The sequence below is a fragment of the Narcine bancroftii genome, chromosome 8, assembly GCF_036971445.1.
Source record: "Narcine bancroftii isolate sNarBan1 chromosome 8, sNarBan1.hap1, whole genome shotgun sequence".
In the NCBI taxonomy this organism is placed as follows: Eukaryota; Metazoa; Chordata; class Chondrichthyes; order Torpediniformes; family Narcinidae; genus Narcine; species Narcine bancroftii.
Genome location: NC_091476.1, coordinates 72,550,867 through 72,575,788, shown reverse-complemented (window position 1 = coordinate 72,575,788; position 24,922 = coordinate 72,550,867). Strand labels below are relative to the sequence as shown.

At 39.2% G+C, this 24,922-nt stretch overlaps 1 protein-coding gene and 1 non-coding gene across 4 annotated transcripts in view; both read left to right on the top strand.

The window, feature by feature from the left end:
* The window catches only part of LOC138740839 (ADP-ribose glycohydrolase MACROD1-like), a 1,018,717-nt gene that overhangs the window by 90,959 nt on the left and 902,836 nt on the right, over positions 1–24,922 (top strand). The gene's annotated exons all lie outside the window — the stretch shown is intronic.
* On the top strand, positions 24,582–24,688 carry LOC138742176 (U6 spliceosomal RNA). Its single transcript, XR_011343967.1, has one exon. It is a non-coding gene; the product is annotated as a U6 spliceosomal RNA (small nuclear RNA).

Sequence of the window (24,922 nt, the reverse complement as noted above, 5' to 3'; positions counted from 1 at the left end):
GCAGTTGGAAAGGGAAATAGCAAATATAGAAAAATAATTAGCAATGAAGGAAGACACAACTAAAAGAAGAGAATTGGCAGATAAAAAAATAAAATATGAAACCCTACAAACATATACGGTGGAGAAGAACATAATGAAGACAAAACAGAAATATTATGAACTAGGAGAAAAAACGCACAAAATTCTAGCATGGCAGCTTAAGACAGAACAAACTAAGAGAATGGTATTGGCATTAAGGAAAAAGGACAAACAAGTCACATATAATCCAACGGAGATTAATGAAAACTTCAGAGAAGTCTACGAACAATTATACCAAAATGAAAACGAAGGGAAAGAAGACAAAATAGATGAATTTTTAACTAAAATTGAACTACCGAAATTACAAACAGAGGAACAAAATAAATTAACAGAACCATTTGAAATAGTAGAAATACAAGAGACAATAAAAAATCTGCCGAATAATAAAACACCAGGAGAGGATGGTCTCCCAATAGAATTCTATAAAACATTTAAAGATTTATTAATTCCTCCCCTCCTGGAAGTAATCAACCAGATTGATAAAACACAAAGGTTACCAGATTCATGCAAAACAGCAATAATTACAGTAATACCAAAGACGGAAAGATCCACTCGCACCAGCGTCATATAGACCAATATCTTTACTTAACAGAGATTATAAGATAATAGCTAAACTATTAGCAAACAGATTAGCTGACTATGTACCAAAATAGTAAATCTAGACCAAACTGGATTTATTAAAAAAAGACGAACAACAGACAATATTTGTAAATTTATTAACTTAATTCATGCAGTAGAAGGAAATAAAGCTCCAACAGTAGCGGTTGCTTTAGACACAGAGAAGGCCTTTGACAGAGTAGAATGGAATTATTTATTCAAAGTACGACAAAATTTCAGTTTACCAGAGAAATATATTAATTGGATTAAAGCATTATATAAGGGGCCATTGGCGAAAGTGACAATAAAACAATTTAAATTAAGCAGATCAACAAAGCAGGGATGCCCACTATCGCCCTTATTGTTCGCGTTAGCCATAGAACCACTAGCAGAACTGATAAGAACAGAAAATAAAATAAAAGGGATAAAAATAAAAGACAAGGAATATAAAATCAGTTTATTTGCAGATGACGTTATAGTATACTTAACAGAACCAGAAATATCAATAAAAAAATTACATAAGAAATTGAAGGAAGATGGAGAAGTGTCGGGATATAAGATTAACACAAATAAAAGTGAAGCAATGCCAATGAATAATGCGGATTTCTCAAAATTTAAGAAAGAATCACCATTCAGATGGCAAATGCAAGCAATACGATACCTAGGTATACAAATAAATAAAAACCTCGGCCATCTATATAAACTCAATTATTATCCACTAATGAAAAAATTACAGGACGACTTAGAGCATTGGAAAGACTTACCACTAACACTAATAGGAAGGATAAACTGTATTAAAATGAACATTTTCCCAAGGATACAATACCTATTTCAGGCATTGCCAATACACTTGACGGAGAAATTCTTCAAGGAGTTAAAGAAAAAATAAGGAAATTTTTATGAAAGGGGGGAAACCGAGGATAGCACTAGATAAATTAACAGAATGGTATAAACAAGGAGGCTTACAACTGCCAAACTTTAAAAAATATTATAGAGCCGCACAATTAAGATACCTATCAGATTTTTATCAAACAAGGGAAAAGCCAGATTGGACTAGATTAGAACTAGATAAAATAGGGGAGAAGATACCCGAACATATATTATATAAATGGGATGAAAAATTGGTACAACGTAGGAATTCTCCAGTATTACATCATCTGCTCAATATTTGGAAGAAGATTCATGTAGAAAGGAATAAAACAAATTACCAACTACCAAAACTAATACTGACGCAAAATCAGCTAATCCCTTTTACAATAGATAACCTTTCCTTTAGAGAATGGGAGAAAAAAGGGATCAAAAGAATAGAAAATTGCTTTTCAGGAAATAAATTATTATCCTTTGAACAAATGAAGGATAAATATAATATAACTCACGATACAGTGTTGGCATACTACCAACTAAGATCCTACTTGAAGAACAAATTAGGAAGCAGTCTGAGGTTACCAGAGGGAAGTAATTTTGAATATGTGATTACAGACACAATGACAATCAAAAAATGTATAACAAACATGTATATTAAACTACAATAAAAGGAGAACGAGGAAACAAATAGTAAAACTAAACAAAAATGGGAACAAGATCTAAACAAAAAGATAAAGAATGAAACATGGGAGAAGTTATGCTCAGGAACTATGAGAAATACAATAAATACGAGGTATGATACAATATAACTGGATACACAGGGTATACATTACACCTCAAAAGTTAAATAAATGGGACCCAACAGTATCTGACAGATGTTTTCGCTGTAAAAAGGAAATGGGAACAACAATTCATGCTATCTGGACATGTGAGAAAGTGAAAAAATTTTGGGAAGGTCTAAACCAGATATTAAATAAAATCACAAAAAGCAATATACCAAAAAACCCAGAGATCTTCCTCCTAAGTAACATAAAAAACAAAGAATTTGGACTTGATTTGGATGGTGCACAAAAAAGATTTGTTAGGATAGTCCTAGCTGTAGCAAAAAAAATCTATTATGACAGCCTGGAAATCAGAAGATAACTTGAGAATACAACAATGGTATATAGAAATGAATAAATGTATTACATTAGAAAAAATAACATATAATTTAAGAAATAATATTACAATATTTGACCAAATATGGGAGCCATACATGAAACACAATAGAGAAATCCTACCGGGGACATCTACCACCTAAAATGACAGAAGGAGAAGGGAATGAAAAGAATTAACTCAGTGGAAATTCTTGTTTGTTTTTATGGAGTGACAACATTGTTTGACGGGTTTAATGTATCTTAGATTCTGAACTTTAAATGAATGGGAGGGGAGGTAGGGAGGGTGGGATGGGAAGAGGGAGGGGGGAGAAAACGACACTGTATATATTTGAAAAGGAAAATGTATGTATCTTGATCAATGTGGTTTATAGTGTGAAAAATAAAAAAATAAAAAAATAAAAATTTGAAGGGGAAAAAAAAAGATTCCAAACTGACGTCCCGGTCCGGGGAGGTGGAGAAACTGCTACCGGCGCCCAAACAACCTACTACAAGTGTGCAGTCGTCACCTCGCTTTGGTAGTTGGGACCAATCCAGGCATTGATAAGTATAATTGGGAAGGGCTTGCATATTGTAGTGTGAATTCAGCTTTAGATTTAGTAATAAAGACTTGTATAAACTGAACTGCTCTCGGTGTGTGTGTCTATTTTCTTTCAGTAGCTTGAACACTGTGACCAATCTAAAACGATCAAAGTGAGAGGTACAAGTTTACCCAAGACAATGTGGTAATTCTGCCGTGCCTGCAGGAAAAAAGAATCTCAGGGTTGTATGTGATGTCATGACTGTACTCTGACAATAAATTTGAAATCTGAAAGCAATGAGAAATTAGGATCTCCTGTTTTAAATTTTTGACCAAGCTTGATTTAATCCTTGAGTATCTGTTGTTTAATTACTGATAAACAGTCCTGAGTATAATGCTCAAACTGGAATTCAGGCAAACTATCTCTACTGGTAAGTTTTCTTTTGTATTTTTTTATGAATTGTTTTACATTTTGGACACAAAATAAACACTTACTTATCTTGGCAATTCTTAAAATTCCACACACAGATGAATCCATTGAAAACCTTTGAAAAGAGACAGAAGTAGTTTCTGATGTCCATTTTCTTTGTCACTCTCTTTATATTTCTTTGTGAAAGTTAAGAGCAGGCAAGCAATAGGAGAAAGGGAAGGAATCCCAAGGAAATGAACAATGTACACGTGCAGATTGAGTCTCGTCATCTCTGGACCCCTGCCACTGCAAGTTGTTATTACAGTTGTTTCAAGGTATCGGGTTTTTGTTGTGGTAGGCACCACTAAGCTGGCTGCCTGCTAATTTGGTCCAACAAAAGTGCATATGTTCTCATTTAGTCACACTGGCACACTGTGAAAGAAGAATCTCTTATAATTCAATAGTGCATTTTCTGTTACATGAATAACGTAGAAAATCTTATTTCCCTCATCTCTCCATTAGATCTAAAACAATATTTGAAATTTAATTTACTTTATTTTTATTTAAATATTGTTCAAATGGCAGTTCTTCTAAGCATTGCAATTATTTTGAGGGACAGTGTTTTTGTGAATGTTTTGTATCTTGATGACATGTTTACTTTCATGGAAGCGTTCAGGGGCAGGCAACCTTTTAATTTGTAATACAAGTACGTACCAGGGGCGTAGGTTAATTGGGCAGCATGGACTCGTGGGCCAAAATGGCCTGTTACCATACTGTATGTCTAAGTTACAAATTAAAAGGTTGCCCACCTATAAATACTCAGCATGTTTTCACCAGGAGAGAAAAAAGGACAGAATTTCAGGTGAATGTGTTAAGTAACACTGTAATATTGTGCCAGAAATGTAACTTTCAAGTCGGTTAGATTCAGTGAATTTTATTAGAAGGGAAAATTGACAGCAAGAAATAGATTACAGTTTTCTAATGTCTTCATACCACATGTACAATGATTCAGGGTGATATTTTTTCTGCTTGTGTTTTGGCTGAGGACGCCATATTCCTTTAGTGACAAATTCAAGCGTAGGAGTGGGTGATGTTCCTTCATGTTTGGAGCTGATGATCCACAGATGTATTTTTTCAATTGAAAATAGTGTCTTGATTCTTCAGCATCAGGATTGAATGACTACTGTATATATTTAGCAGTGGATTACAAGGTTGAAGTGGCTGAAGAGTTCAAGCCAGTGAAAAATAAGAAATCTTTATTTCTGATTTTTATGCTGGCATCTGATGATGCATATTAAGCAACTTTTATTTCACAGTAACTCATGATTTTAAAATCTTTGGTCACATAAAATTCAGACTGCCAGATCATTATACTTGTCAAACAGTGAATAATATATTGCAGAAACTTTCAGTAAAAAAACCTTTACGAATGATTATGTGCATATGATAAAAGAAATGTAATTACAATCGCAAAATTAAAGTTCAATCTCTCTCTTTCTCACTCTCTGGTTCCTGTGTCAGCCTTGTTCAGACGGTGACAATGTTAAGCCAAAAACTTGCAGATTAAGTCTCTTCTTCTTTGGCTTGGCTTCGCGGACGAAGATTTATGGAGGGGGTAAAAGTCCACGTCTGCTGCAGGCTCATTTGTGGCTGACAAGTCCGATGCGGGACAGGCAGACACGGTTGCAGCGGCTGCAGGGGAAAATTGGTTGGTTGGGGTTGGGTGTTGGGTTTTTCCTCCTTTGCCTTTTGTCAGTGAGGTGGGCTCTGCGGTCTTCTTCAAAGGAGGTTGCTGCCCGCCAAACTGTGAGGCGCCAAGATGCACGGTTTGAGGCGATATCAGCCCACTGGCGGTGGTCAATGCGGCAGGCACCAAGAGATTTCTTTAGGCAGTCCTTGTACCTTTTCTTTGGTGCACCTCTGTCACGGTGGCCAGTGGAGAGCTCGCCATATAACACGATCTTGGGAAGGCGATGGTCCTCCATTCTGGAGACGTGACCCACCCAGCGCAGCTGGATCTTCAGCAGCGTGGACTCGATGCTGTCGACCTCTGCCATCTCGAGTACTTCGATGTGAGGGATGAAAGCGCTCCAATGGATGTTGAGGATGGAGCGGAGACAACGCTGGTGGAAGCGTTCTAGGAGCTGTAGGTGATGCCGGTAGAGGACCCATGATTCGGAGCCGAACAGGAGTGTGGGTATGACAACGGCTCTGTATACGCTTATCTTTGTGAGGTTTTTCAGTTGGTTGTTTTTCCAGACTCTTTTGTGTAGTCTTGCAAAGGCGCTATTTGCCTTGGCGAGTCTGTTGTCTATCTCATTGTCGATCCTTGCATCTGATGAAATGGTGCAGCCGAGATAGGTAAACTGGTTGACCGTTTTGAGTTTTGTGTGCCCGATGGAGATGTGGGGGGGCTGGTAGTCATGGTGGGGAGCTGGCTGATGGAGGACCTCAGTTTTCTTCAGGCTGACTTCCAGGCCAAACATTTTGGCAGTCTCTTACAAGTCCAGGCCAAACATTTTGGCAGTCTCTTACAAGTACATTAAAACCTCTGGTATCCAGCACCGATGGGATTGGTAGATGCTGGATAAGTGGATTTTCCGGTTGGTTGAGATTGCGTGTTGCATGAATTAGCAAACTAATGTCAAGATGTGTCAATTTTAAACATCTGTATTTTTAAATCTAATTTCCGCATTTTTTCTTCTGGTTGCTTGATAACAGGTGTATTATTGTATACAAGTACTAAATCTAAACTTTGTGACAAATGTGCCATGATTAATCTTTAGTTTAATGTTAAACTGTATTTCATATTTATATGGCTTAGTAAGGTTATTTTATGGGATTGGCTTCAGGATCACAGAAATCACAAATTTGTATTTTAAAAACACAGATTCTTTGAAGATGGCAGCTGACATCATCTCAGAGACAGAAGACTGCTGTGACTACAGTTGAAGCAGAGAGATGAAAGATTTTATGATGGCTCTTGAGGTATTGAGAAGAATGGATTGTTTACTTAAGCATTTGCCTGTCAATCTTAGACAACTTGGAAGCAGAAGAGAAACATCAAAGAGAATTACTTTGATTTTAAGTTTGGGAAGACAAAGATTACATTAGCTTTTTAGCATTAAGATGTTAAAAGGTTTAGAAGGACTTCAAAGGTCGTTATGATGTCATACCATGTGATTGTGAGACATTTGCAAGAAATACATTATTTAAATCAGAGACAAAGGAGGTCAGTTGAAGAGAAAGCCATCCTTTATCAACAGGATTGTAAAAGCATCCACCAATTCCTTTAAAAGGAGGGCTGCCTGTGTTCTCCTTCATAAAAGGAGGAACACCTAAAATGGTATTTTAAGAGAAATAACCACTCCAACTGGCTCGAAGGAAAAAGGGCAGCCTTGTATCCATGGAAAAAAAAGTCACTCTTGATTAAGAAAGAAATCATCATGGAAAACAGTCCATAATGTGGTTAGGGAAGAAAAGAGGGAGTATGTGAAATCACTTGTATGAAGAAACATTGCTCTGAAAACAACTCGACAAAAGAAAGTTATGAGTTTTAAAGAGGTTTCAAGATATTTCAGAATGCTTCATAATTACTTTTGAAGTACAGTTTAAAAATCTTCAGGTTCAATAAGCTGTTTGAAACTGAAATTTAAAATGAACTTTTCAGAATTATGCCTAAACTGTAGTAGTTTGGGATTGAATCCCCACACATGCGGGGGCGCGCACACATCCACACCCAAAATTTGCACAGAGTGGGGTTTAAGATAGCGTTTAGAGTGAGGTAAGAAATGTTATGATTAATAGTAATAAAACTATTGTTTTGAATTTTCCATTGTCTGGTGAATTTTCCATTGTCTGGTGAATTTTCCATTGACTGGTGAATTTTCCATTGTCTGGTGAATTTTCCATTGTCTGGTGAATTTTCCATTGTCTGGTGAATTTACCATTGTCTGGTGAATTTACCATTGTCTGGTGAATTTACCATTGTCTGGTGAATTTACCATTGTCTGGTGAATTTTCCATTGTCTGGTGAATTTACCATTGTCTGGTGAATTTTCCATTGTCTGGTGAATTTTCCATTGTCTGGTGAATTTTCCATTGTCTGTTGAATTTTCCATTGCTGTTCCTTTGTTAGGACTAATAAGATTTTTATTAGTTTGTAATAACTTCATTTGGAGAAGTAATAGAGCAATGGAGGCTCTGTTAAACAATTCAAATAGACGCAAAAGAAGCAACAGCACTTTCTGAGAAATTGGAGACGTCTTTCCTTGCTTTTGTGACCATTCTCATTCCTCAACATGACCACATTAAGGTGTAATTTATCTCACTGCTTTTATGAGATTTTTACAGTGTGCAAATTGGCTACTAAATTTTCTCTTATCATTAGCACATTTCAAAAAGTTTTTAACTACCATAAGACCTTGTTTACGAAGAATAGATTAGTAACAACATTGAAAATAGGTCCCTTGGTGACTTTTAATATATTTTTTAAAAGACCTCAATAATAGTTCACTATGCTGTGACATCGTGAATTGGCCGGAGTACAACAAATTTGAATCATTATACTGATCTAACTACAGAATTATGTAAATTATAAAGGACTGGCAGTACGTTAGGTATTCCTAAAACAAATTAACAGATGATGATGTTGATATCTTTGTAACCCTTATTAGTATACTGTGACATTTAATTTGAGCTCTCAGTTAATAGTCTCCTCTTTGGGCAAGTATTTAGGATTTTGGCACTTAGATGTTATGGAGGAAATTGTAATATGAGCTCTTTCTTAAAATAAGACCAGGAACTACATGGACCACATTGGGTTTTCACAAACCAGTTCTTCACAGGCTGAAAATGTAAGTACAGAAAGTGCAAATTTAAAATGAAACAGAAAACACTCCAGCTGGAAAGGCAGTAACTGAGGAAATAAAATTGAGTTTAATGTTTCTGGATAAAAAACCTTTGTCACAATTGGGAAATGAGCCTCAAAGAAGGTGGCAAGTGATGGATATGACAAAGGGGATTATATGTAACAGTATGAGACTAGGGTGGCTATGGGGATATGTTGTAGAATTTGTCTGGTTAATGGATTAATAGGGAGTTTGTAAAGTGGGATTAATAGGGAATTTGTAAAGTGGGATTACACAATATGGAATGTGAAAAGTTGCAAAATGTAGGGCTGTAGGACATGACAAGTATATCAGATTGTTCTAATGGAGAGAGAAAAACCAAGTCTCGTCGACAGAGGAGAAACTGATCCCAGATTAGGTGAATGCTTTAGGGAGTACCTGCACTCATTCTTATTGTTGCTCACTCACTTGCACTCTGATTACCTATCTCACCTGTCTGTGGCTTCCTAAACTGATATATTGAGGCCCAATACAAGCTTGAGGAACATTGTCCTATCTTCCATCTGGGCACAAGGAAGCCTATGGAATTCTACAACTTCAGCGAACTTGTTATCTCTGACTGAATCAGAAATGACTATTACTGCTATAAGTCATCCATCTGTGATATTGGCACAATTTTAGGTTCTCCATTCGCACTGTTTGATCGTCCCTTCATAATGTATGTTCAAAGCACATATTTGCTTTAAGGCAGTTATCCCTCCAATTTTTAGTCGTCAGTGTTTGCAAAAATCTTGAGCGAATTTTTTTCTGGCGACACAAGTCTGTCCACTCTGAATGCTCCTGTAAATGTAAACTTGAAATGGTTTCAGGATAATTTTCTCTCATGGCAAATAAAACTATTGGCATATTTTAATACAAGTAGGATTGCATTATGTATTTAGTTAAGATTTTATTCTACACTTTGTTATTCCATTAAATAAAATATCAATGAGTATTTCTTATTTTTATGCGATGCAATGTCCAAATAAATTAATAACAATAACACCCGTCAATTCACAGATGATTAAAGTCGTTCACTGACAAAAGACAAAGGAGGAAAAACCCAACACCCAACCCCAACCAACCAATTTTCCCCTGTAACCGCTGCAACCGTGTCTGCCTGTCCCGCATCGGACTTGTCAGCCACAAACGAGCCTGCAGCTGACGTGGACATTTACCCCCTCCATAAATCTTCGTCCACGAAGCCAAGCCAAAGAAAGTCGCTGGGGAGCGGAGTCATTGCACTCCTCTGGGGTCCAACCATCCAGTCCAACTGCCCACTGTGTTGTACAGGCTTTAAATGGCCTGTTAAAGGAGCCAATGGTGGTTTTATTTAAAATCCCGTGAACGAGGGGTTGCAGACTTCAGGGAAACAGAAGACTGGCACAGGACACCAGAACACAGATAGACCCCCCACCCACTGTCTGAGAAGGAGAAGCAGAGGAAACAACCCATGCTGGCTGACTAGTGAGGGGTTCTGTGGCTGAGGAATGTATTCAGCAGTGGAAAGGGGGTCATTCTTTGGCCTACTGTACTTAATGTCTTGTTTCAGACATACATTGGTAGCTTGCATTATATCTCAAAGAGGAAAATCCCCCACTGATTCCAGAGTTCATGTTCAAAGCTTTCAATGAGATCTCTCTTTCCCTGTTCAAGCAAAGATTCATTTAGTATTTGCCACTTTATAAGCTTGAAAGTCCTTTTTTCTATTTTTTGTGTCAAAGCCAGCTTCTTAACGGCTTGTTTCCAAGCTTCTTCAAGAGCAAACAGAAAAATAGGAAGAATAGAGAAAGCTCCAGTTTATAGTTCTGCTGTTCGAGAGCGCTGTCTCCGGAACAAAGAAGGTGGATTCTGAGGATATTACATAGCTGCGGAACTGAAACACAGGTTCTTTATCTGTCCAGCCACTTAGCATGCAATCGAGTGCTGTCACAGCTTCTGAGGAACCTCCTGTACGTGAACCTTGACCAGAGTCTTTCACTTGTCTGACCATGGAATTTGGCATCAGTCCACGTCTTCTTTATTACTGTGTTTAAGTCATGGTAAATAGTTTAAATGACAGAGAGCTACTCTGCCATTTGCTCTTTACTAACAAAAGATTTTTTTTCCAGGATTGCCTGTCCCTAGGTAGCTATATTAACTCTATTACAAATTATTTACAATATCTACATGAATCTCTATTACAATATTACAAAATCGTAAACGAAAATGAGCCACATCCTTAAAATTGTTTACTGACCTTGATGCCTCAAGCCCGAAACATTGGTTATGTCTTTTTATATTTTCTATATAATTGGTACTGTTTGACCTGCTGAGTTTCTCTATTACAATATTATCGATATGGGGGTGTAGCCTTAAATGTGATGTCAATTTAGGATTTAGATCCACCAAAACCAGTTTCCTATCTGAATTTTACATAAGTAACCAACAGAATGTTCACTAGAGATTTGGAAGGGGGAAGCGAGTATGGCACATCAAAGTTTGTTGATGACACTAAATTGAGTGGAAAAGCAAATTGAACAGAGGATGTGGAGAGTCTGTAGAGATATAGATCGGTTAAGTGAGTTGGAATGGGTCTGGCTGATTAAGTATAATGTTGGTAAGTGTGAAGTCAGCACTTGGAAGGAAAAATAGATCAGCAACTTGTGTCATTTGAACAACTCAGACATATGTATGGTTTATCAAACAAGACGTTCCACTGCTACCTTAGACAAGATTTTTCTTACACGACAAATTACAAATTAGGTCCAACCATGGCCCTTTCAAAATGCAGCGACATAGAGACCATGATTTGAAGGGGGAACACCTGGAAGTTTATCTCAGCAATGTATTTCCTGTTCCAAGCAGAAGGACCATAACCAGGCCTTCATAAATCAAGACAGAGATGTGAGTCAGACCTAGATATAGTGATTGATGAGTGGTGCTGGTCCGACTACAACCATCAATGCGCGGTACAATTTTCTGCACCAGCTGCTTCTGACGCCTCAAAAATTGAACAGGTCTATATCAGATCAATGTTTTAGATGCGGCATCGATGCACACAAGCTGGACATGTACCAAGGTGAGGTCCTTTTAGGTTGGAGCTAGGTCAAGTCTGAGGGAAAATTATAGGCAAAGAATTTCCGCAGGACCCTGAGTTTTTCCTGTTGGGAAACATAATGGGCGTAAGACTTACTACAATGAAGCTGTTGAAATTCCAAATTCATTTTGTGACGATCACATTGACAATGGCCAGGAAGTGCATAGCAGTTACTTTGAAATCCGACTCCTGCCTGAGCATCACGCATTGGAACACGGAAATGCAAAGCTGTTCCCTTGAAGAAAATCACTTACAACTTAAGGAAAAAATACGATACTTTCAAAAAAATTTGGCCACCATATTTAAAATTCATGGGAGCACGACTATCATTGTGTCTGGCCACCCCGCCTTACCTGCCTACTCCTCAGCCATTTGGTGGGGTGGGGGGGCTCAACTTGTCCCAACCAGGTAAAGTTTAAAAAAAACAGTTTGGGCTCTGGCCGCTGCCACTCCATGACAAACCCACAAAATCCTGACCTATATTTCACCCCTTTGTTGTGAATGTGTTTAGTGTCCTGTGTAATTGTGATTACCTAAACATCTAGTGTTGAATATGGGGGTTGGGGAGGAAGGGAGATAAAAAGAGCTTGAGCTCTGCAGAAACTGTGTAAAATGAATAATTGTAAATTATTGTCAATGCTGACCATGAAAACATTGATACTGATAATGTTGATAACTATTTGAGTTTGAGACTGGAAAATCATAAATAAAATATTTAAAAAAATAGGAGATCAGATTGTTATTTGAATTGGAAATGAATTGGACGAATTGAAAACAGTGTCGTCTCCTCACTGATTATCAATACAGGCACTCTCAAGGATGCATGTTTAGCCCACTGCTTTACTCACTCTGCACCATAGCTGTGTGGCCAGGCACAATTCCAATGCTTTCTACAAATTTGCCAATGACACCACAGTGGTCAGCAGAATCACAAAAAGGCAAAGAGAAAGTGTACAGGAAGGAGATAGATCAACTCGTTGAGTGGTGTCACACCAACAACCTTGAACTCAATGTTAGCAAAACCAAGGAGATGTTTGTGGACTTCAGGAGGAAGTCAGAACATGACCCAGTCCTCATCGAGGGCTTAGTTGTGGAGAAGGTTAAGATCTTCAAATTCCTGGGTGTCAACATCTCCGAGGATCTGTCCTAAAGCCTCGTGTCGATGCAATCATGAGGAAGACTCGCCAGCGGCCATACTTTGTGAGATGTTTGAGGAGGTATGTTATGTCACTGAAGTAAGAAAATTAAGGGATATGGAGAAAAAGCAGGTAGGTGGAGCTGAGTCCATGGCCAGATCAGCCAGACAGAGCAAACTCAAAAAAGATGCTTTATTTCTGTTTCTATTCCTTATGCTCTTAAATAAAATTATGAGGGGCATCGAGAAAGTGAATGCTCAGTCTTATTCTCAGGGTAGATGATTCTGGAATAGAGTTTTAAAATGGGACTGAAGACAGTTTTTTCACTCAGATAGCAGCCTGTTTCAGCAGCGAAACATGAAAGTCTACAGACACTCTGACTGTGGTCAAAACACAGAAATGTTGGAGGAACTCAGCCAGTCTTGCAACGTCCATAGGAGGCAAATGTGTATTTCCAATATTTCGGGCCTGAGCCACTCCTGTTTCTGGAACAAGCTGCCAAAGGAAGGTTTGGAAGTGGAATCAATTTACATATTTGAATATGTAAAGAAGGATATAACCATATAACCATTTATGAAGTGGAAACAGGCCATGTATGGGGAAAATTCTATCAAATGTGACTAACCTCAGCATGAATGAATTAGGCCAAAAGGTCTGTTCCATGCTGTTTGGCTCTATGACTCAATAAATACAAGTGAACTCCTGCCTCACCTAAAAGGACATGATAGGAAGGGAAGAGGTCAAAGGAGAGATGTTGCATCTCTTGGTTGCTTAGGGAAATGAGTATAAAGAGGAAACAAAGAATAGACCAGGAGCCATGAAGGAAAGGATCCATTGAAATACCAGAAGGAGAGGGGTAGAACGTTTTTGGTTGGTGAAAATTCCGATCAATGATTCATCCACGTGAAGGTTAGTGGAGAGGAAAATGAAGACCAGGATATCGCCACACATGCTGTCCTGGGAGTAGAGGGGATGAGAGCAGAGGAATGAGGAACAGGCGAAATGGGGTCATGAGCTTTGCTTTGGTGAGGAAAGTCCGTGGTTATGGAAGAAGAAAGACTTGTCAGCAGCATATCGAAGGAAAATCTCATTATCAAAGCACACAGGATGGAGACAAGGAAATTGGGAGAAAAGGATGGGAGTCCCCGCAAAAAAACAAGAGTGGGAGGAAGTATGGTTGTGAACGCTGTGGACATCCATAGGCTTTTAAAGAAAGTTTGTACTTAACATGTTTTCTGGGACAGAGAAAGAACCAAATGGGTCAGTGAAGAATTAGAGATGGACAATTTTAAGATGAGAGCAGGATGGAAATTGTCAAGTTCTGTGTGAGTGGAGGAAGCAGCAGCAAAGCAGTGGTCAATGAGTGGAAAAAGATTTGAGAGGGAGTGAAAAACAGAAAATACTCTTGGGAGTCACTACACATGTATGTGATTATCATGTATGCACTCTGATAATAAATACATCTGAAATCTGAGGTAGATTTCAGATTGAACACCATTTGTCAGTGGGTTCTGATGAAGGGTCTTTGTCCTGAAATGTTAACTCTGTTTCACTTTCTATCGACAGTGCAGCTAGTGGAGTCACTGCCTTACAGACTTGGGTTAGATCAGGCGCTGAATGTGTGCAGTATTTGCATCCCCCTTCCCCACCCCCCCTCCCGGTGCGTAGGTGAATGGTGGTATCTGGTGGAGTGTTAATGTTGGATTCATGTGAATGGGTGATTGATCAGCAGCGTGCACTTGGTAGGCCAGAAGGCTAGTTTCTGTGCTACATCTCTTGAGGACTTTAGAACATAAGAAATAGGAGCAGGAGTCGGCCATCTGGCCCATCAAGCCTGAGATCATGGCTGATCCGACGATAGGCTCATCTGCACTTACCTGCCTTTTCCCTATATCCCTTAATTCTTCTACTATGTAAAAATCATGCAACCTTGTCTTAAATATATCTACTGAGGTCGCCTCTACTGCTTTAAAGGCCAGCGAATTCCATAGATTCACCACCTTTTGGGAAAAGCATTCCTCTTCATCTCCATCCTCAATCTTCCTCTCTTGAGGCTATGTCCCCCAGTTCTGGTCTCCCCCACCAATGGAACAACTTACCTACCTCTATCTTTCATAATTTTACAAGTCTCTATAAGATCCTCTCCCTTCCTTCTAAATCCAGGTAACTCGATCTCTCCTTGTAGGCTAACCCCCTCATCTCTGGAATCAACCTTGTAACCTCTGCACTGCCTCCAAAGCCAGTACTTCCATCCTCAAGTAAGGAGACCAGAACTGCAGGCAGTACTCCCAGTACCTTGTTCAGTTGCAGCATAACCTCCCTGCTCCTAAATTCAATCCCACTAGCAATGAGGGCCAAACTTCCATTTGTGCAATGTTGCTTGACCTGCTGAGTGTTTTGAACATTTTCTGCTTTTTTTTTGGAATATTTCAGCATCTATAGTTTTTAAAATCTTAATTAACAATTGGCAGAGACCTCTTAGCTTATCTATCAGAATAAAGGCAAATAGGAATGCTGAACAGTTTCAGATTTTAAAAATCAAAATAAAGGACAGTTGAGTTGGCTTTTGAAATTCTGTTTAACTGGAATTTCTGTACTAGCCTGAAAACATCTGATCTTGTCTGATTACAAAAGCAAAGCAAGCTTAGGCCTGCTTTGTTGAGCAAGAAAATCTGTAGAAGCTGGGGTATAGTGCAAAATACAAAAGATGTGAATAAACTCAGCAGGTCGCACAGCATCCAATCAATGTTTTAGGCCCGAGTCCTCCCCAAAACATTGATGGCCTTTTACTTCCTATGGATGCTGATATTCTCCGGCCCTTCTGGTCTGGCTAGTATTTGGATGGGAAACCGTCTGGAGATACCACGTGCTATTCAAGTTCAAGTTTATTCAAGTTCGATTGTCATCCGATTGTACCAGAACAACCCGGTGAAACAGTGTTCTCCCATCCACGGTGCAAAACATGCATGTGTACACACATACAGAGAAACTCTACATATGTTCATATATTAAAATAAATTTGCCTCATAAATAGTCAAGTCATGGAGTGTTGTTTGAACAGTCCAACTGTCATTCAGCTGTCTTACTGCCCATGGGAAGAAGCTGTTCCTCAGCCTGGAGGTTCTGGCATTTAAAGGCTGCATCCCATTTTGAAACTCACATGTCTGTCCATGGCTTCATCTACTATCCCACCATGACCAGTCATAAATTGGAAAAACACTTGATTTTCCATCTCCAACCAGATGCCATTAACATCGACTTCTCCGATTTCTGCTAGCATTCTCCCCATTCTTCCTCCCTTCCTTTTCCCCTTGTCTTCCTTCCCTTAGCTCTCCATCCTCTTCATTCTCTATCCCCCCTCCCCCTGCTTGCTGCTCTGCCCTTCCTCCCTTATTCACCTATTACCTCCTGCCTTTGGGACTGTGTTCCTCTCCCTCTACAATTTTCCATACCTTGATGAAGGGCTCAAGCCTGAAATGTTAGTTATGTATCTTTATCTTTGCTATATAAAGTACAATGTTTAACCTATTGAGTTGCTCCAGTATTATGATTTTACTCTGTTACTTCTATATCTTCTTCCCAAAATTTCAGTGGCAGCAGTAACTAAATATTCATTACTTTCCACTTGTGTCCATTAGCAGGATAAATCTGTATACACAGTTGCCCATCCTAAGAGCAGAGCGTATGCAATAAATCAGTAAGAGGGTCGTGGTGATGTTATTGAAATGGTCAATGCTGAGGGTGGAGGGGGGTCTTCCCTGATTTTGCAAGCCCTCTTTAAATATTGATCCCGGTAAATCCCACCAGTAAAGTGAAAGGCGACCCCAATGATTCTCTCTGTTGTTCTTACGGTCCTCCGATTCCATACTCTACACCAACCGCACCACACTGTCTTGCAGCCGGCCTGATGGCAGCTGTCTTGAAATCCACAGGGATGATGGACTGCTGCAATGACGTATTGAAGATCTCCCTAAGGACCTCCGTCAGTTGCTCAGCACTGTCCTTCAGTACCCGGGCGGGCATGTTGTCCTGTCAGGTTGGCAAGTGATGTGTAGCTGATTAAAATGAAGTGATTAAATGAGAACCCTATCTCATGTTCAGTTTCAGTATCTTTTTGTGTTGATTTTGTACTGAAATGAAATATAATGTTTTTATAACAATCCTGTATAAAATCAAATTAGACATTTTTTTCATTCTAGGCTTTTCAACCAATTTTATTGGGGTTTGAATCTATTGGCTTTATAATTTACACAGTGCATGCTGAAACATCATTAAGCAGAAAAGAAAATTGTGTGACCATTTCAATAACATCACCACGACCCTCTTACTGATTTATTGCATACGCTCTGCTCTTAGGATGGGCAACTGTGTATACAGATTTATCCTGCTAATGGACACAAGTGGAAAGTAATGAATATTTAGTTACTGCTGCCACTGAAATTTTAAACTGGAGCATTGATACTGCAAATGGCTTCTGATTTGGTGATGTATTGCACAAATGCATGCAGAGCAGAAAATAATGAAGCTACAGACTTGATGACTTTGGTAATTTTCTCTTCATATTTTGACATGTACTACAAGCTATTTCTCCAATTTAAGCCTGCACCAAACATAAAATATTAACCTTTTTCAGTTCAGATAAATCCTATGTTTTCTCCCTACTTTGCACTGTGATTTTATAATTACAATCCTCGATTAAAATTCCTCCAGTAAATTCTCTGTACGTACATGCATGTAATTACATAGACAGCTGTCTGCAGAGATACGGTAGGGGTTAAACAGTGACGATTGCATTTGCACATTTATTATGGGTGGTGCTGTTGTGGCTTCGAGTCAGCCTTTTTAATGCATTATAAAGCCTTCTGGGTTGATGTGCAAATATTTTGTAGGTTTAATTATATTCAATAATTGCCCCCCATTTTCTTTTCCATCTCCTCCCCAGCCCTGTAGGCATGAACACTTGTGGGTTCGTTGTTCATGTGCACATAACAGACCGTGAATTTCATCAGTGGGAACTGGAATGGGGGTGTGAGCTGGAGGGGAGAGAATCAGAGCAGAGCCGAATCCATTCCTCCCTCAATTTTCACCAATGTATATTTCCATTAGGAAGTGATTAGAAACGTGAACTCTGGCTCTTTTCTTCACTCACTCACTAGCCTAGGCACAGTGAACAATTGTATTATACATCCAGATAATTTAGTGGAGATTAGCACTAAAATCTGTAAAGTTCCTCGTCAGCAGGACTCCATTCACATAAATGCTGCAGTTACCAAGTGAACCATGAAGGGTACTTGAATGGATATTTATGTTTTAAAATTGCATGTAGCCTGGATTAATTCTAATCTTAATCAGTGGATGCACACTGAATGAATTAAATGAATGTAAAAGACCTGAATTATATTGTGACAGTAAACCTGAAACAAGACATAGTTCTATTTTCATATGGATAATTTTGACATAAAATATGCAAAACATAAACATTGATGTTGGTCACAAAATCTTTTTTATTTGTCAAATAGTCTTGTACCAAGTGTGACGTTTCCCCCATTTTGCCAGTTCATTTTATTTGTGTGGGACTATCCCTTTAAGACACCAGATTTAACAGAAGCTTGCAGGTTTTGGAAAGTGACTGGAGATGGCATGTTCTTTACTTGATACATTTTGTACAGTGAAGAGGAGAGGCCCTGAAGCAGAGACCATGTGACCAGCATACTGAAAGGCTATGGACATTGTGTTTGAGAGGCCATTTTAAGAATGCAGCACAAAATAAACATTACTTTGACCTCCTTTGTGGGGTTGAGAAACCCACTTGGCCTCATTGTGTGGTTATAGACAGAATTGTCATATTTCCTCCTTTTGCTTATTGAGGGATAAGAAATCACTTTGACTGACCCCTGAACGGGGTTTTAAAGTTGCAGAAGAAATACTGCTCTCTACTCGACTGACCTGCGAAAAGAGTTCTCTATTAGCAGAAGAAATACTGCACACCACTTTGACTGACTCGTAAAAGCAGTTCTAATTGCTGAAGGCCCTCGTCTAAAAAGAACATTTCTTTGAAGTACCAAAACAAGGATATTCATGAGTTTCATGTGCAACTTTCTGTCACCTTTGGATTCTTTCACCCACTTCATGAACAACTCCTTCCCTCTAAGTACGTGTCTCACCATTTAAGGCCTGTGTGTCTGTGGTGATATGTAATTACACCGCTAAGTCACCAGGGCTCATCCCGGTGACCTTGTATATAAAACTGTCTTATATTCGCACTGCTGGTGTGGTTATTGTCAGTACAATTTAATAAACTAATATGTACACTACGAGGTCTTGTCTCTCTGCAAGACGAACCTGGAGGTACTGACAATAATCATACCAGCAGAATATAAGACAGCTTTATATACAAGGTCACCGGGATGACCCCTGGTGACCTAGTGGTGTAATTACATATCACCAGTCGGACACCAGGGGTCATCCTGGTGACCTTGTATATAAAGCTGGCTTATACTTGCACTGCTGGTGTGGTTATTGTCAGTACATTGTCTCCCATTCATCTAAGACCTGCATGCCTCAACCACGTAAAGCCTGTGCGTTGCATCAATCTCAAGCCCACGTATCATCATTGAATTTCTGAACTTTGAACTTGGAACTGCCTTCCTAGAATTGAGCATTGAGCTGTAGTGGTTTGGGGTATTCCACACACACACACCAATATCTTCATGCATAGTTAAAGGTTAAGTTAATAATTGTATATAAATTTTGTTAAGTTTATATGTTAATTAAATTGGATTAGGTGTTATATAATTGTTAATTAATAATTAAAATATTATTTAAAATATAACATCATCTGGACTAATTTTTATCACTGCTCTCTGGTACATAACACAAGGAAGAAATTAATTCCCCAAAGCATTTGGGGATCCACAGTGAAAATTATGATAATGAGTTTATTGACACACACATAAGTACATGAGGACTGAAATTTCTGCTTGCTCCACCCAAACCAGTACCGGTACTTTGTAAAAAAAAAAAAAAATTCAACTAAAATAGAATTTATAAATTACTATATAGGAATAGATCATAAATATTAACAACAGATAGAAAATAAATATTCACAATTATAGTAGCAAGAAAAAAATTGGTGTTTCAGTAGTGAGGATAGGGCTTCTTGGGGTTCTGGACTAGTTTATGGTTCTGGTAGTAAGGGAGGTTCAAGAGCCTTATCGCTGTTGGAAAAATACATCTTGAATCGAGAGGTGCTGGACGTAGGCTTCTGTACCTCATTTCCGAAGAGGTTGTATCTAGGTTAATGGGATTCTTTATGATGTTGGATGTCTTCATGAGGCAGAATCTCAAATATATCTTCAATGTATGGGTGGTTGTAACCTGTGATAGACTTGGCGATATTTGTTACTTTTGTGGCCTTCTGTATTCCTGGGCACTCAAATGACCAAGCCAATGTACTTTCCACATCTGCAGAAGTTTGATGGAGCATTGGATGACATGCAAAATCTCCTTAGACTTATTAGAAAGAAGAGGCACTGTTGTGGCTTCTTCATTGTTGCCTCAATCTGCTGCTCCAGGAGAGTTCCTCTGATATGTTGTCTCCCAGGAACTTGAAGGAACAAACCTCTACCGCTGTCCCATCAACCCAAACATGTGTATGTCCCTCAGCCTTCCCGTCCCAAAATCCACAATAAGCTTTTCAGTCTTCTTGATTTTGTGAACAAAATTGTTGTTCTGGCACCACCCAACCAGATTCTCACACCATACAACCAGATTCCCCATCCAACAATGAGGTGTCGTCTTTCCATTAACTTGGCAGTAATCTACTAGACGTGCATACAAGGTAGAGAACAAAAAGGCTTGCAGATGCTCTGATTGTAGTCAAAACATAGAAATGCTGGAGGAACTCAGCCAGCTGGTCTCACAGCATCTAGACAACGTAAAGATATATTACTGCCATTTTGGTAATGGATTTGGCTCCCCAAAGTCCCTCTTCCTCTACACTGACCATTCAATCTGACCATTGATTCTGTACTCAAGCCTTCAGGTTATACTTTCCAAAATGCATGATCCCACACTTATCCAGATTAAATTCCATCTGCCACTTTTCCACCCAACTCTACAGCCTGTCATTATCCTTTTGTATCTGACGACAATTTTCAGCACCATGCACAACTCTTCCAACCTTCGTATCATTCACAAGGTCACTGACACATCCTTCCACTTCTTCATCGAGGTCATTTATAAAAAGCACAAAGAGCAGAAGTCTGTCCTGGGACCTTCACAGGACATTGACCTCCAGGCAGAATACTTCCCATCCATTTCTACTTTTGCTTTCTACAGGCAAGCCAATTTTAACTATTTAGAACTAAACCGTTCAAACCCGGCCATCATTTATGTTTCACTCAGTATCATTCAGAACTAAATTAGAAAATAATTATTTCCTGTTCAGGTTACTCACAGAAAACTTGCACAGAAATGTTTACATATTGTGAAATAAATTGTCGTTTTCAGAAGCTCACACATTGTACAGTTCAAGCTGGGCACAATGTGGAAAGTAGGGTGAGTGGTGTAACCATACAAAGGAACATTTAATAGGTAAGAATTACAAATTTGGTGTAGAAAACTAAAACAAGCACTTACTATTATATTTCTTGTGACAAAAGGCTGTGGTGTGGTTCAGTAGTTCAAAGGTAGCAGGTTACTTTGTATGCATTCAAAACACAGATGCTGGAGAACAAAAATCGGAGGTAAAGATATAGAGGTACTCCCTGATTTACAACCATAATTGGGACCAAAGGATCATCGTATCTTGAAATGGACATGTTGGAATTTTGCTGGATACATGGAGTAAATAAGCCAACCTTTTGATCAAAATTTTCATCATCTTCCTTTTACTTACATTGTTAGTCAGTGTCCCAGGGTCCGAAGGCTGGGCGTGGCCATCTTGATTCCTATGCGAAAGTCTTCGGTTGGCACACGCATGGAGGGTTTGCACGTTGGAATTTGGTTGGCACATGCACGAAAGTTAAGCGCCCCAACAATATTGAATTCGCACCCTTAACTCTCGCACGTACACCAACTGAACTCCAATGCGTGAACTGCGCAGCAGCAACCGAAGACTCGCGCATATGCACAGGAATCAAGATGGCCGCGCCCAGCCTACGGACCCCAGGACGCCGACTAACAAGGTAAGTACACACATTTTGGCTCTTACATGCCCTGTATCTCTCTTATAGTTTGTCAAATACAACATAAACTGCACAAATTTTATAGTTTTTTTAAACAAATTTTCAGTCGCATAGGTCGGAAGTTGGGGAGTACCTGTATTACTGATGCCTGCTATCCTACCAGCCTCCGCATCCATCTTATAATCCTCTGCCATTTCTGCCTGCTGCGTGGTTCCACCACCAGACGCATATTCGCCTCTTCTCCCCTCTCCACCTTCCACAGGGACTGCTCCCTCCATGACTCCCTTGTCCACTCCTCCCTCCCCATCAATCACCCTTTGCCAGGGGTGGTGGTGGAGGCTGAAAAATTAGGGGCATTTAAGGGATGCTGAGACAAGCACATTGATGAAAGAAAAATGGAGGGCTACAAGGTAGGAAGGTTTAGTAATTTTTTTGGTAAGAATATATAGGTTGGCACAACATCGAGGGTCGATGTGCTGTAATGTTCTGTGTTCTAATGATCCTGTGTGGAGGTCATTTTTGTTTTGTCATTTGGTGGTGTTGTGGATGTGATATTAATATGCCTGGTACCCAACTGAAGAATGAAACATTTCTAAGTACCGTATATTTCAGCGTATAAGTCGACCACAATTTATCAGCCTAATTTTAAGGATTTTATGGTATATCCAGCGTATAAATCTACCCCCATTTTTCGTGCTGTCCGGGCCTCCCAGGAACAACCCAAAATTTTTTAAAACACTGTAATCACAAGTAATAAAGCTGCAAATTAAGTAAGTAAAAAAGCCCTCAGCCTAAGAGGCAGCAATCCCATGGAGCTGGAGAGGCAACATTGTGCTCCAGGTGGGAGCAGAATCCTTGGCCTACAAGGCAGCAGCGGTGACGGAAATCTCAAGGTCCCAGGTAGGAGCAATTAGGGTGGTCAGTACCAGTGGTGGGGAGGTGTCAGGCAGCAGCTGAGCCGACGGTAGGGAGGTGCTTCCTGCATCGACTTATACGCTGAATTAACATCAATCTGTTTTTTTTCAGTGAATTTTAGGTCTCAAAAGTATATCTGGTGTATAGGTTGACCCCCCCCCCATCCCCCCCACTTTGAGAAATTTTTAAGGGTTTCATGACTTGTTAAAATATATGGTCATAATCACTGCACATTTACTGTCGACAATTAGCATCATTTTTGTTTGGGAGGTTCAGATGAGAGTTCCTCATTTGCTTTCTGATCCCTGAATCATTGAAAATTTACAATAGAATGGCACCATTCAACCCATTATGCCTGTGTTGGCCATAAAATCCCATCTTGCAACACAAGTCCTATAAGTTATGGATTTTCAAGAAAAATGCAGAGAGTAGCACCAGGTACAATTCACCACCTTCACATTCATTTTACATTTGCTTCCTGATGGCATGCAAGCTGCAAATTGGTGCCAAGCATGTATACGTCATTGTTTCAACACTTTTTTTAATCCATTCTTGCTGCAATCCTGTACTTCATTTCCAACAAATCTTCTGCTGGAGTGGAACTAATCTACAGGACTGATGGGTAACTGTTCAAATGATGTCAATTCAACTCCAGTCCAGTGTCATCCCACCTTGGTACTTGAGCTGCAGTATATAGATTAGAACATAGGACATTACAGCACAGTACAGCAGAGCCTACGATGTTGTGCTGACCTATATAAATCTACTCAACAATCTAAACCTTCCCTATCTCACACCCTCTATTTTTCTTGCATCCAATGTGCCTATTGCAGAGTCTTTTAAATACCCTCTTTGTACCAGCTTCTACCACCACCCCTGGCAAGGCATTCCAGGCACCCACTATTCTGTGTATAAAGCTTTCCTCCCCTCACCTTAGACATATGGCCTCTGGTGTTTGCTCCTGTTACCCTGGGAAAAAGGTGCTGGCTGTCCATCCTATCCATGCCTCTCATAATCTTGTAGAACTCTATTAAAGTCACCTTGTTCACACCAAAGAAAAAATCCCTAGCTCTGTTAACCTTGCCTAATAAGACACATTCTCCAATCCAGGAAACCTCCTGGTAAATCTCCTCTGCAACCTCTCCAAGCCTTCCACATCCTTCCTGTAATGAGGTGACCATTCTGCCCAATTCAGCATCCTGTCTTTATCCTGCTATAACCTACGTTAACCATCTACACTATCCAATCTTTGTGCCATCTGTAACTTACTGACCCATCCCTCTATTTCTTCATCCAGGTCATTTATATAAAAAAAATCACAAAGAGCAGGGGTCGCAGAACATCCATGTGGAACTCCACTAGTCACTGACCTCCAGGTGGAATAGGTTTTACCTACTGCTTACCTCTGCTTTCTGAAGGCATTCCAATTCTGAATCCACACAGCCAGGTTTCCTTGCATCCCATGCCTCCTGACTTTCTGGATGAGGGGGACCTTGTCAAATACCTTACTAAAATCTATATACAGCACATCTACCACCATAACTTCATCACTTTCCTTTGTTACTTGCTCAAGGTTACATTGCATTTATGAGCATTCAGAAGCAGGTTTGAGCTCAACAAATTAAGCTCATCTCCCTCTTTACCCCATTTCTGTCAAACTATCTTTTGAAAATAATGATCTATTAAGTATTCATAAGGAGGGTTCTGGACACCTACCACTCTCTGGGCGAATTGTTACTGATTACTTTAACTCTACTTTAACTCGGCAGCACATATACTAAAAATTGGAACGATACAGAGATTAGCATGGCCCCTGCGCAAGGATGACACAAATTTGTTAAGCGTTCCACATTATTTTTAAAAAAGATAATAAATAAAAAAAAACTCTGGAACTCTGATCCCTGCTTTGAGGGAAGTACAGTATATCCTGTTTACTCTTTCAAGGTGCCTCATATTATCTGAATTGCTGAAGATTTCTTTCTTTTTAAGATATTTTTTTATTGAAGTTTTCAATAATACAAAAATTAAACAATACCATTATATATTGAAATACAAATTACAAGGTTGGGGAAAAAAGACTAACATATGCGTAT